General features: G+C 46.3%; 1 long non-coding RNA gene across 1 annotated transcript; it reads left to right on the forward strand.

Annotated features, from left to right (window-relative positions):
* The first annotated feature begins 2,637 nt into the window (after window positions 1-2,637).
* LOC144298813 (uncharacterized) lies at window positions 2,638-13,416 on the forward strand. The gene is made up of 3 exons (XR_013365698.1): window positions 2,638-2,818; window positions 12,551-12,747; window positions 13,151-13,416. It is a non-coding gene; the product is annotated as an uncharacterized LOC144298813 (long non-coding RNA).
* The last annotated feature ends 896 nt before the right edge of the window (window positions 13,417-14,312 follow it).

Genomic DNA, 14,312 nt, shown 5'->3' on the forward strand with positions numbered 1-14,312 from the left:
TTCTCTTTACCCCACAGAGCAGACACATGCCAAGAGATTGTATACATCCTGAGTTGAGCTGTGGGAAAGCTGGTTGGATTTGAGGTACTCAGAAGATTAAGTCAGATTTTGAATGTTAAGAGGGATTTTTGGCTGAGATGGAACCCTCTTTTCATAACTCCGTCCATTCCTTAAATAAAGCCAAATCCCAGGATGCCTGGGTGGCTCAGCGGTTGAGAGTCTGCCCTCAGCCCAGGGTGTGATCCCAGAGTTCCAGGATCAAGTCCTGCATCGGGCTTCCTGCATGGACCCTCCCTGCTTCTTCTTCTGCCTATGTCTCTACCTCTCTTTCTCTTCTCTCTCTCTCATGAATAAATAAATAAATAGAATCTTAAAAAAAAGAAAAAAGCCAAATCCCTTGGGAGTTTCAGGACCAAGACTTCCCAGGGCCAGCACTAGATTTCCATGGGCATGCTCACAGGCAACATAAACATAGTATACCAAAAGTTGAACTCCTCACCTTCCTCCACTAAAACCTGCTTTTACTCTTGAGATTCTGACTCCCCTTACATCCAAGGGCTCAGGACGGAACCCCAGAGATCTCCTTGACTCTTCTCTCTTCCTCCACTCTCCATTTCTTATGAATCACTGGTATCCCTGGAATTTGTTAATTTCTCCTTGATCCATCATCACATCCAAGCAGAGGCCACCGTTACCTCCTGCCTAGACCATGATCAGTCTCCAGCTGGTTTCCTACACTCAGTGTCTTCACCTACAATCTGCTCTCCACACTGAAGCCTTATCAGACCCAGGCTCAGCACCCTTCAGTGACTTTCCACTACCCTGAGGAAAAAGTACAGGCTCCCTGACATGGTCTAGAGTTGGTCCTTAACCCTGAGGCTTCTGCTTACTCTTCAGCCTCACTTTCTCACACTCATGCCTTCTACCTCCTTGAAGAAGCCATGCTATTTTTCTCTTTTATTCCCTTGTGCTACATGCCATTCCCATTCTTAGTACTTCTTTGTGTCCCCTCCTTCTTCTCTTTCATAAATACCAATGAATTCTTTGTTTGGATGTCAACTCCCCAAGAAAGCCTCCCCTAACTACTCCCACCACAGGCAGAACTGCCCTCCCCGCCCCGTTCTCTCAGTAGCCACTGGAACTCCTCTCTTACACAGAACTTATAGTCTTCTCTACTCATTTTGGAATATTTCTTGCCTCTTTGACTTTAAGACCCATGAGAACAGGAAACTCATCTTCCCTCTTTATCACTGTATTCTTACTGCCTGGCACAGTGCTAGCACACAGTGTGTGTTGTGTGTACAATTCTGTGGTTTAATTATTCGTTTAATGCTTATGGTGTTGTTGGCACCATTTGACTGAAAAGAAGCTGAGCTCAAATGAGTTAATGTTGAGACATTCTTACTGCACCTTATAAAATCCAGCTGGAAATCCTCGAAATTCTCCACTGCTGTCTTAGAAGGTGCTAGATGTAACACCGAAGATGGGAATCATTAAAGCCTCTCCAAGAGACCAACCCGCAAAAATTTATCCTCTTCAATACTGGAAATTTCTTTCCTGAAGACCAGTAAGCCCCATGATGACATCAAAGCCACTCAGATCTTCTGATTAGGGACGCCTGGGTGGCTTAGAGGTTGGGCGTCTGCCTTAGGCTCAGGGCATGATCCTGGAGTCCCGGGATCGAGTCCCATGTCGGGCTCCCTGCATGGAGCCTGCTTCTCCCTCTGCCTGTGTCTCTGCCTCTCTCTCTATGTCTCTCATGACTAAATAAATAAAATCCTTTTAAAAAAATCTTCTGATTAGCATGAAACTAATTACTATTAGTCAGTGGTTCAAGCCCACATCTAAAGTCTTAAAGGTCCAACCATCTATTCACTCATTTATTCAGCACATATTTATTGAGTCTTTATGTCAGTCTCTCTGCTAGATGCTGAGGGCGCAAGAGACACAGGGTCCCTGCACATTAGTTAACATAATTGTTGCCAGTTAGACCATGGGGAAAGAAATGCCTTCTTTATTTATTTATTTGAGAGAGAGAGAGATGGAGCAGAGGGAGAGGGGTAAGTAGACTCTGAGCTGAGGGCAGAGCCTGATGCGGGGCTCCATCTCATGACAATGATATGACCTGAGCCGAAATCAAGAGTTGGACACTCAACTGACTGAGCCACCCAGGCACCTCAAGAAATGCCTATTAATTAAATAATACCTTGTGATTGTGTGCTCGTTTCGGCAACACATATACTAAAATACCTTGTGATTGTGATTCGTGCTATGAAGGAAAGCATTGAGTACTCTAGGAGCATATAAAGAGAAAGAGAGGATTGGATACAGGTCTCAAGAATCACGGTTTCCCTGAAGTAGTAACCTAAGGTGTATGTGTTTTTTTTCCTAGGCAATAAAGTGAACAAAGAGGGATCCCTGGGTGGCGCAGCGGTTTGGCGCCTGCCTTTGGCCCAGGGCGCAATCCTGGAGACCCGGGATCGAATCCCACGTCGGGCTCCCGGTGCATGGAGCCTGCTTCTCCCTCTGTCTGTGTCTCTAACTCTCTCTCTCTCTCTCTCTCTGTCTGTGTGTGACTATCATAAATAAATAAAAAAAAAAAAGAAAAAAAATGCAAAAAAAAAAAAAAATTAAAGTGAGCAAAGAGTGTTCCAGGCAGAGGGAGCAGCAGAGCAAAGAGGCTTAGAAAATGGGAAGGGGCATGATGCCTTTTAGCTGCTGAAGGAAGGCAGCTGGCACGGAATTTGAGAGAAGAAATAGGCAAAATGAGGCTGGAGAAGAAATTACATCCAGACCATACAGATCCTTGTACACCAAGGTAGGGATTTACAGTTTTTATTTAAGAATAACGAAGAGTTCTCACAATGAACTAGTCAATGCTCTGAGAAAACAGGAGTAGCTGGTGTCAAGTATTTGCCATGCATTTAATTGTTACAATATCCATGCATGGTAGATGTGGTGATTTTAAAACTTGATTGCAAATTGACACTCTTCATTTAGAGATAGGGCCTATATCCCCTCCCCTTAATCTGGGCTCATTTGTGATGGTTTTGACAAAGAGAATATAAAGCAAGTGATACTGTGTGACTTCCAAGAAGTTGCTAGGTCATTAAAGGTCATGCAACTTCAGCCTGTTAAGTGGAACTCTAGCTCTTTGGGTCCTGAGCCACCACCCTGAGGATGCCATGCTGGAGAGGCCACTAGTCATTGTTCCAGATGAACTCAGCCTTTAATCACCCCAGTATAGGACTATATGAGTGAAGAAACCTCCAGGCCATTTCAACCCCCATCATTTGGATTCTCCCATTTGAGGCCCCAGACTTCGTGCAGCAGAGACAAACTATAACTCTTATGTCCTGTCTGAATTCCTGACCTAAGAATCTGTGAGCATAATAAAATGATTTTGTTATGCCATAAAGTGTTAATGTAGTTTTTTATGCAGAAATAGACAGCTGAAAGAGTAAGTACTATTATTCCTGTCCTGTTTTACAGATGAGGAAACTGAGTTTCAGAAAGACAAAGCAACTTGATCCGGGTCCCACAGGTAGTCAGTGGCAGAGCCAAGATCTGAACTGAGGTCTGGCTGATTGATTGGAGCTTACTCTCTTCCAATTATTCTAGATGACTCTGACTGAGTCAGTCTCTGACAAAATCTCCCAAGTCCCCCATTACTTTCTTCAACCCGGAGAGCCTCCTTGGCCAATCTACATTTCAATGACTAAGATATGGTTAGAGAAGCAGCCTTTATGAAATATTTGATTCACATCCTTTTCAAATAATTGAAAGATATTCACTCTGCAATCAGTTCTTTCCTGATTTTATTTTCTCCTCTGCACTCCCAGGCAGGAGCCAGATACTTCTGCCAAGCCTGACGGATCTGCTCCTCCTCTCCCCACACTGCCCCCAGTGCAAATACCCACTGGCCCCCATTAAATCCCAATCAGGCTTGGAGATAGCTGATTCAGCCCCCTCCCTTGCCTCCCAGGAAGAGTTAGGGATGAGCAAATCACTTATTGGAGTAATTCTGGGAGCTGAGGCAGAGCCATGGCTGGAAGCCACCCGCTAACTAGAAACCCAGGACATCAATCAACCAAACTGATTTTTCCGCTGCTGCAGCCATTTAAACAGTTATCTTTGCTCAGGGCTTTGTCCAAAGTTACTCAACCAGTGGGTTCCTGGGCGATAAGTCACCACAACCTCACTCCACTGTCTCTGTGTCCTGGGGCTGCCTCTTTACTCACTTCTCAAGAGGGGTTGAAGTTCATTTGTTGCACTCTAAAAAGAAAAGAGCCTGCACTTCTTGTGCACACGTTCTGGTTATAGCAGGAAGATGAAAGGGGAGCCCAAGGTCTGTTGGGATATCAATATACTTCTCATTTGACGCCCTGCAGAGGCTGGGGGAAGAGATTTTACATTCATTTTTATACCGCCCCCTGCTGGTCCCATTGCTCAACTGCAATAGATGCATGATTCAACTGGGGGATGGGAGTTGCTGGGAGCGGGGTGCTTATAAACCAGGTTCAGGGGGGAGGAGAGTCTTTAGCCATACCAACCTCCTCTCCACACTTTACATATGGGGAAACTGATGCCGGAAATAAAAATGTGATATACTCAAGGTTGTGATTTAAAGTCATGTTAAGGTTATAACTAGTCTCTCCATGACTAGTACTTTGTCTAGTTTCTAAGGGTGCCCAGGACATAGTAAGTGTCTCTGGTTGCCATCATAGCATGAAATCAGAAGATCCTGGTTTCTAATCCAAGCTCTGCCACTTAATAGCTGTCATGAGAAGACAATTCCCTAAGTCTCAGATTTCTCATCTGTAAGCTAAGGATGAAAAGACAAGGTATAAAACAGGGTTTTGTAAGAGTTCCTTCGTCCATGCGTCTATTTAAAACCGGCTGAGTAGGGCACCTCCGGTGACTCAGCAGTTTAGAGCCCACCTTCAGCCCAGGGCATTATCCTGGAGACCCGGAATTGAGTCCCACATCGGGCTCCCTGCATGGAGCCTGCTTTTCCCTCTGCCTATGTCTCTGCCTCTCTCTCTCTCTCTCTCTCTCTGTCTCTCATGAATAAATAAATAAAATCTTTAACAACAACAAAACTGCTGAGTATCTACTATGTGCCAGGCACTGTGCTGAGTATTTGGAATATAACAACACATAGGATGGTGCACTACATATTCTCCTTGAGGGTGGCAGTCTAGTGAGACATGTGCCATCACATGGGCAGAAATTCAACAATTGTTGAAAAAGGAAACATTTTCCGTTTGACTCTCCAACTTTTCAAGTATCTGGAGGCTCAGGGCCTTGCCCCAGCTGTATCAGTCTAGGAATGTTGATGACTTGAAGGGATTAAGTTATTTGAAGGTCAAGACCACGTAAATCTTTATATTCTCCAGTGTGCCTGGCCCCAGGATGTGCTCAGTAAATATTTGTTTGGCTGCGTAGATGCCCCAAGTTCTGGCTCCCTCTGCCTTACCGGCTGCCAGCCGATTGCTGTCCGTGGTGCTGAAAAGCAAATTCCTGCTACTCAGCATGAGGCAGCGCAGGTGCTGAGGCAGAAAATGGAGCCCAGGGGAAGTGAATAGAGAGGGGGAAGAATGAGCCAACTTTTCACTGGCTATTAGTGACATCTTCATTTTGCCATATCTTGGAAACCAAAGCTGGTATTTCTTTTTCCAGCTGTCCTCATTTGGCATTTCTTGCTAGCTGAGAACATTAGGTAGGTAGGTGTTCTTTTTGATAACCACACAAGGTAATAATGTCTAAGATGGATAAGGGGGTGGCTCCTGGGTGCCCATAGTCCCATAAAGCACTGTTTGAAAATGTTATTGAAAATTGGTGGTCTTGGGCGCCTAGGTGGCTCAGCAGTTAAGTGTCTGCCTTTGGCTCAGGTCGTGATCCCTCGGCCCCAGGATCCAGCCCTACACTGGGCTCCCTGCATGGAGCCTGCTTCTCCGTCTGCCTCTGCCTCTGCCTCTCTCTGTGTGTCTCTCATGAATAAATAAATAAAATCTTTAAAAAAGAGAAAATTGGTGGTCCTTTTTCCAGTCTCTTCCTGAGCAAGTAAAAGGCAGCAGTCATAGATGCTCCCCACCCCTAGTTGATTTCACCCATGTCTGCCCCCCAGGAATGTGGGAATCCCTGAGTCAGAAGTGGCCATAGGGAAACCAGAGATAGGCAAATCTGGAGCTGGTGAGTTTCCAATTGGCCAAGGATTCCTTTTGACCAGTATTTTATGTGATAATATGTTCATTCATTCATTCAGTCTATGAATATTTATCATGTGCCTACCATGACCTGGCATTGCTATAGGAGCTCCAGATAGAGTCGAGTTAAGAAAATCAAGGCCCCTGACTTCCTGGAACTTACATTCCGGTGGGGGAGATAAACAATAAACAACTATAGAAATGAATGTGTTGTATAAATCCAGGCAAGAGGGAAGATAATGAAAAGGAACACTCTTTTAAGTAAGATGATCGTGGGAGGCCTCTTTGAAGAGGTGAAATCTGAGCATAGATGTAAATTAATTGAAACAATAAGACATGTAAATATTCGGGTAGGACAATGTTCCAGGCAGAGGGAACAAAAGAGCAAAAGTGTTGAGTGGGAAAAAGATGTTCAAGGACAGCAAAGAGGTCAATGTGAGTGGAACAGATTTATCAAAGGGGACGTTAGAAAGGGTTGGATAAATACACAGAACCCAGATCCCATGTTTTGAGGAGGAAAATCAAGATGCTCAGAATAAAAGAAACACAGAATGACAGTTGTAGCCACACCTTCCATGGATAAACCAAAATACTCTGGATGTCACAAGAGATATAAGGATAATTAGAGCTCCTGCCGAGATAGATCTCACCATGTCTAAAGATCTAATAAATGGAGGCCAGCGGGAGTTAACAATTTACTATTTATTCAGTCAACATTTTTTGAGCACCTGCTACGTACCCAAAGACCATTGTCTAAAGCAAGTCTCAGGTTTAGAAATGGAAACAGAGGGAATGAAACACTGGATGAAACCAGAATATCTAAAGGCAAGTAAGAAGCTCCACATAGCAGAGGGCTAGGTAAAGCCACTTCTTTCTGATACTTATCTGTTCTCCAATAGGGCCTCTTGAGGAACAGCAGTGGTCTAGAGTAGGCTAATCTTAGAAACAGGTGCTTTAGAAGCCCCAACCATTGAGTCTGAGTCAAGCAGCATGGGCTACTTCCTGCCAGATTACATAAGGAAAGCAGCTCATATTTCAGGCATCTTTGCTAAGAATTTCACTTAGTCTTCCATGAGGTGGTTGGAGTTTCCTTATCACCCCCATTAGGAGACTCCCAAGTTCCCAAAATAAATCCTGCCAAACAAAAAGAGTCCCTCCTTCACTGATCTTGGGTTGCAAAGGAATTTTATACACCCTGCCTTGTAGCTGCAGGATCCTCAGCAAATTTGAAATGTTGGCAGAGTAACGTCTATTCTTTTGACAAAGGAGAAACTGAAGCTTGGAAAAATTAAATGACTTCTCCAGGGTTACAGAATGCTTAAAGTGATGAAATAGGACTCAGTCCTGAATCTGCCTGACCCCAAAGCCATTTGCAGTCCTAATCTGTTCTTGGATCTCAAGCATGGAGATCATGTTTGGCTTTTTATTTTTTTAATTTTTTTATTTTTTATTTTTTGGCTTTTTAAAAAAACAATCCTCCATTTGGCTTTTTTGAAAAACAATCATCCTCTGGACATTTAGAACCAAATTTATAATGGTAGCACCAGACATCTCTGCCCCTTCTATGGCACAGTCTCATTCTTAATCTCTCTTAATCCTCCCAACAATATTGGAAGGTAATAGTGATGAGAATAATAGTTAACATTCACTGAGAACTGAGTATGTAGTAGGCACTTTCCTAAGCATTTTACATGTACTAGTTTCATATTTGCAACACCTGTGAAGTAAGCACCATTTTATTCCCGTTTCATAGGTAAGAAAATTGAATCCCAGAGAGAGAGAAAAATAACTTGCCAAAAATCACACAGCTAGTCAGGCAGAGCCAGGTGGTGTGGCTCTGGAGCTCTTGCTCTTAATCACTGTACTCCACTGATAAAACAACCATTACTCAGAGAGGTAATCAACTTGCCTAGTTATATACAGTCCAGAAATGATGGTTCAATGCAAGCCCAGGATCAAACTCCAGATTATTTCCATTGCCCCACACTGCCTTTCTCAATAGTAAAGCAGAAGAAAGGAGAGAGCTTGTTCTATGACACCTTCATGGAGCACAGAGTGATTTAATGCTGCCAAGGAGTCTCATGGGGATTTTATTTAAATGATGATCTGCATTGTGCAGTTGTCTGATATTCCCTCCCACTTACTTTTCTCAAATGTGGAAACCATGTCACTCTGTTCACCCTTCCCAGTGCATAAATACTTCACTGGGGAAGGGATTTGGGGTGTTCAGAAAGTTTTTTCCTTAAGTGCTGTTATTGCAGGGACCTGTAAGGATGACTCAGAGAGGGAGAAGCTGTAATGGAAAATTAATTATTTTACCAGAGATGGGACCCAGGATGAATACTCAGAATTAAACCAATAAAGGCCTTTTAATGAGGGCAAGGAGGAGTCCTGAGTGGTCATTGACCAGTTAGTTATTCAAAGGGAAGTCAAGAACAGGGCTTCCCATCTTCCATTTCCCAGAACTTTAAATATCTCTAATGTGTCCCAGAGCCGTGAGGTGTGCCTGTTGGAGAGTATGTTTCCTTGTGTCTGCTGTGTGTGCATTTGAGTGTGGTTGTGTTTCTGTGAGTTTGTGTGTCAGCCTGAAGGCTGGTGAGGGTCTGTGTATGTGATTGTGTTTGTGTGTGTCTGCTCTTGTCCTTGTGTGTGCATCAGTGTGTGTTTGGTGTGAATCTATGGGTGTGGGCTTGAGGATACTTGTGGGTCTCTGGCTCTAAGTCCCTGAGGGCCTCCAGGAGGGGATATTGGGTTAGAAATTGACGTGTTGGTGGGGCAGGGATGGAGGAAGCACTTACAGAGCAGGTGTTTTGATGCTCCTGTGATGTAGGAGAAGAGATGGAAATAGAGGATAAACACTATAAAACCTTGAAAAATTTTTTTCTCCTGAACTGGGGAGGATGAGCTACCATTAATAATAATAGAAGGTTATAAATTAACAATAGTATCGTAGAACTAGTCATATGAGCTCCATTTAGCGAGTACCCACTCTAAGCTTTTTTTTTGTACGTTAGCTGCGTTCTCATCATTACTCTGTGCTACCGTTATGTCCATTTCAAAGAGAAGGCAGCTGGAGCTCAGAGAGGTAAAGTAACTTTCCCAAGGTTGCACAGCTAGGAGGACTGGGGCCAGGAAGAGCATTCAGGTCTGCCTAACTCCAGGGCCTGAACTTTGCCCCCCATCGTCAGACTGTCTTCCTTGGCCGGCATCAACCACTACCCCCAGCTCTAGCCAAGCCCCTGCCCTGGCAGGATGAGCCTCAGAATAGCAAGGAGAGGGGGGCCGAGGCTGGCTGGTAGAACAGATGTGATACAATGGGAATAACTAAGTTCTAGGCCCCGCTGGCCATGCAGTGGCTGTGTGGCCCTTATAGCACTACCTCTTCTCCCGACCTTACTTTCCTCACCACTAAAACAACGATTCGAATTCATCTGGTTCCATAGGTGTTCTCGCTCTATGTGGGTCATAGGGCTGAGGCTCCATAGGGGCCCCCACATTACCTGGGGAGCATTGATGTGGAAAATCGGCTCTGCGTGAGGGCAGAAGAGAAAGCTCAAGACATGTGTCCACCCAGCCTAGGACACTTGCCTTTCCACATACAGTGGCCATGCCGGCTTGGCCCTCAGCACGCCTTCCCACCACCTTCTCCTACTTCTCTCTCGCGTGCCTCCCTGGACCGCAGTGGTGAAAATTGTTTTGCCCAGACTCCCTTGCAGCTCGGGTTCTGGATGCAGATTACATTCTGCCAATTAGCAGAGGTCAGGCAACCAAAATGGAACGGAGGTCATCTTTCTGCTGCTTGGGCTGTCTCCTCCAACAAGAGCAGTCATGGAGGTGTGGGGGGCTACACAGCAGCATTTCAGGGATGAGGGGCCACCCCTGGGAGTGGAGGGGCTGCTGTGATGGCAGCATGGTGGCTTTCTGGATCATAATGTTGTGGTAAGTTCTTGAGCTCCCTGTTTGCAGGGATGGCGTCTGTCTGCCTACTTTCTGATAGTGTGACTGGTGTCATACAGTGTTCTCAGATTCATTCCCAGAAGCCCAGTCTAGTCCTCCAGCACATGTCCCCCCAACCCCAACAACATCTTTTTTAAGTTCCCCAATTTGCTACATTAAATCTCTGTTAGTGAAAGTTCGGGATAGTTTCTTTCATCCACACTGAACCTTGACTGATCAGCATGGTGTATCCCTACTTAGCCTTCAAAACCCAGCCTAGGCCTTCAGCTCTGGGATGACCACCCTTAAGCTAGGCTGACTTAGGTACCTCTCCCCCATGATTCCATAGTCACCAAGTCGCAGACTTTGCCACATGGTACTGAAATTAACTGTTCACTTTCTATCACCCCTATCAAACTGTGATCCCCAGATGGCAGGGATTGAGTCTTCTCAGCCATGCCACTGGGTGTTTAGCAGAGAACCTGGCCTATGGCAGGCAGTCTGTAAGCATTTTGTGGGATGAATGCAGAAAAGGTACCAACTTGCCAGTTTAGGAGAAACTGTGAGATTTACAGACTGAAAATAAAGCAATTTAATCTCCCCCTTTGGCAAAAAGAAACTTACTTCTCATTAAGAGCTATTATTAGGGGTGATGGACCTCATGGAGCTTGTGGGATGATGAGGAGCATTTCAGATCAAATATCCAGAGTCCCTTGGTAGAGTTGTCCTCCCACTGATGTTCAGACTACTCCTGAGGAATATAAGAACAGGTGGCTTTTGAGAAGCAGCGTGATGAGTGAGGAGCCCCGGCTTTCCAGGCTGACAGACTGGGGTTCATATACCAGCTCCTCTACTTCTTACTGGCTGTGCAGCCTCAGGCAAGTGACTGCACTCCTCTGAGCTCGGTTTCCTCCTCTGAAAGGTAGACCTAATGGTCTCTATGTCATAGGGTGGTTGTGAGCGGTACATAGGGTGGTTTAGGAGAAGAGATGAGCGCCTGGTGGAAACTTGATACATGGTGACTGCGATATGATTTGGGTGATTGGAGATGTAAGGTTTTTCTCTTCTTCATTTGAGCAAAACATTTCCCACCATTGACCTCCTGTTTGACTGGTGACAGAGGTCAAGAGTGGGCTCCAGGTGTGGGAAGTTCTCTCCAATTTCTGTTCATCGACTCTGCTCTTGGCACTGGCCTGTGTATCTCAGCTAGGAGAAAAACAACCACTTCCTTCCTGTTGTTACCGAGAGCTCTCCTCAACCAGGAAAATAGACACCTTCTTTTGTCTGTCCTACCCCTCCATTTTTAGCCATTTGAAAGTGTACAGTTCAGCGGCCTTAAGCACATTCATTATATTGTGCATCCATCACTGCTGTCTATTTCCAGAACGTTTTCATCACCCTAAACAAAAACCCTGTGCCTTTTAAGCAGTAACGCGCCCCTTGGTGGCTTCTGTTCCCCTTTCTGTCTCGGAGTTTGCCTGCTCCAGATGCCTCACTGAAGCAGTGAGATGGGGACAGTTCAGCCGAGAGCGGGTCCTGCAAGTAAGGAGTATGGGTCTTCTTCCAAGCTGGATGAAAACCACTGGAGTGTTTTAAATAGGGATGTAGCACAATTGGAGGTGCATTTTAATTTTCATTATTTTTTTAAAAGATTATTTATTTATTTAGTCAGGGGGTGGGGGCAGAGACACGGGCAGAGGGAGAAACAGGTTCCATGCAGGGAGCCTGATGTGGGACTCGATCTCGGGACTCCGGGATCATACCCCGGGCTGCAGGCAGCGCAAAACCGCTGCACCACTGGGACTGCTTAATTTTCTTTTCTTTTCTTTTATTTCTTTTTCTTTCTTTCTTTCTTTCTTTCTTTCTTTCTTTCTTTCTTTCTTTCTTCCTTTCTTTCTTTCTTTCTTTTTTTTTTTTAAGATTTTGTCTATTTGAGAGACAGAGAGAGCACACAGAGGGAGAAGCAGACTCCCTGATGAGCAGGGAGCCCTACGTAGGGCTCAATCCCGGGACCTTGAGATCATGACCTGAACTGAAGGCAGATGCTTAATGGACTGAACCACTCAGATGCATCCCTCCGAGGTACATTTTTAAAAGAATCTCTCCGGCTGTGGAGGAGCCAGTAGTAGGTAAGGGTAGGAGTGGAAGCAGAAGCCAGGTGGGGAAGTGGTGGGTGCTGGCCCAAGGCGACAGAGCCATGGCAGTGAAGACCTCTGATGAATCAGAAGGGGGGCAAGAGAAAGGGGAGTGAAGCATGAGTCCTCTGGAGGATGACATCCTCCTCAACTCTCCTTGCCTCTAAGCCCTCCTCTGAACTGTTCCCTCTGCCTGGATGTCCTTTCCTCCCCTTTGCCTGGACAACTCCTACTTGGGATCATTTCTCATTTAGCTCTCCTGTCCTCCAGGAAACCTTCCCCTCCTCAAGTACAGCTTCGGAACTCCTTGGCCCTGTTCCCGTGACAGCCAGGTGCACACATGGTGGCTCCAGCATCAGAGGACACCACAGCCGGGACACAGGAAGCCAGTTGGAGACGGGAACTGAATCCCATGGGAGTGCTCCGTGTGCTCCATGTCAGCTGCTCCCAAGTTCCCAGTGCAACAGGTGAAGCAAGAAAATATGTAGAACTTCAAGATGAGATAGAAGCAGGGCAGGGAGAAGCCAGGAAGCAATAGGACCCCTGCTTGGGGCACAAACCCTGGTCCCCCTGGCCTGGTTTCAGGCGGTGCTCTGCCCTCTTCTCCCTGCATGGCTCCGTGCCAACAACGTACCCTTCCCAGCCTCTCTTCCTGATCTGTAGCGTGGGGGTAGCAAGTGCACCTGATTGCAGGGTCACTGGGAAAATCAGGTATTATCATTAACTGGGAACGATTTGCTACAGGCCTGGCATGGAGGAAGGCCTTAGGAAATGCTGGTTTTACTTATCTTTCTTCTGCCAAGTTCTTCCTTTTCCTTCCGAACAGAATGATTCAGGGGCTGATTGTTGCAAATATTTTCTTCTCTTCAGTGTTTGCTTTTGGCCCACTTGGAGATCTGAATTAGAGCCTTGTCATGCCAGGAAGAGAGCATGACGGAGCTTTGGAATCAGTTCTGACACCTGCATGGAGCTGGTGCTGTCCGCCTATGTTCAGATGACTCAGGAGCCCAGAGAGGCGAGGGACCCATCAGTTACCACACGGCACGTAAGTAGGAGCATTGGGGTTTGAGCCCAAGTGGGCCTGTGATTCCACGGTTTCCCATCCTACGTGCTGCTGCCTGTAGAGCTGAGATGTGACCCTGGGCATCACTGAGACTGTGTAAAGGACGCTGCAGAAGGAAACGAAAAGCAGATGAATAAACCATTTGTTTGTCAGGCTCACAATTGGCTCCGGGAGTGAAGAATGTCAAACCCTGATGGTGTAAAGCGGGATTATCTGTGGTGTCTCTACTCCGTCTCTACCCTGGCTGTCCTTACTCCTCTTTGTGATGAACAATGGTTGAAAGATGCCCCCACTCCTCTATCTGGTGCCTGCTGACTCCCAGGAATGGGAGCTGTTGTACTCCATCTCTTAGAGCCTTTGTCTGTTCCAAGGTTATTACCAAGAGCTTATGGAGGTAGAGGTGAGGGGCTGAGCAGGAGGTGAAGAATAAGGAGGCTGGAGACAGACTGAGGATGCAGTTGGCTTTAGGGAGGAAGAAGCCGCTGCAGCCCCAGGCTCCCAGATCCCTGGGGTAGCAGTGAGTGGACTCCACCCAAGTCCCCTGGGTCCCCTGGTGGGAGGGAGTGCACAGCTTGACCTGTGGGCAGGTACTCACTGAGCCTGGGCCGTGGTCACTGGACACTGGGGACAGGGGCTGCCACACTGACTCATGAAGTCCTTTGCAGCTGCCCATCAGACCCCATGTGCTGCCTGAAAAAATGGACAAGGGGGAAAAGAAAGGCAAATTCGGACCCCCAAGAGTCCTCTCTGAAAGGGAGGAGGTAAAAAAAAGAAAGGGAGGAGGTACAATCATCTCCAGGCTGGAGGGGAGCATGAGGGGGCTGAGCCCTGGGGCCCAAGGGACTGGGTTCAACTCCTCCTCCCTCCCTTCGAGACAGACTTCCGCTGTCTCATGGGTTTGAGGATACATCATAATGTCTCTGCCACACACCTGCTGGTGGTGAGGGTGCAGCGTAACATGCGGACGTG

Source organism: Canis aureus, chromosome 26 (genome assembly GCF_053574225.1).
Source record: "Canis aureus isolate CA01 chromosome 26, VMU_Caureus_v.1.0, whole genome shotgun sequence".
NCBI lineage: Eukaryota > Metazoa > Chordata > Mammalia > Carnivora > Canidae > Canis > Canis aureus.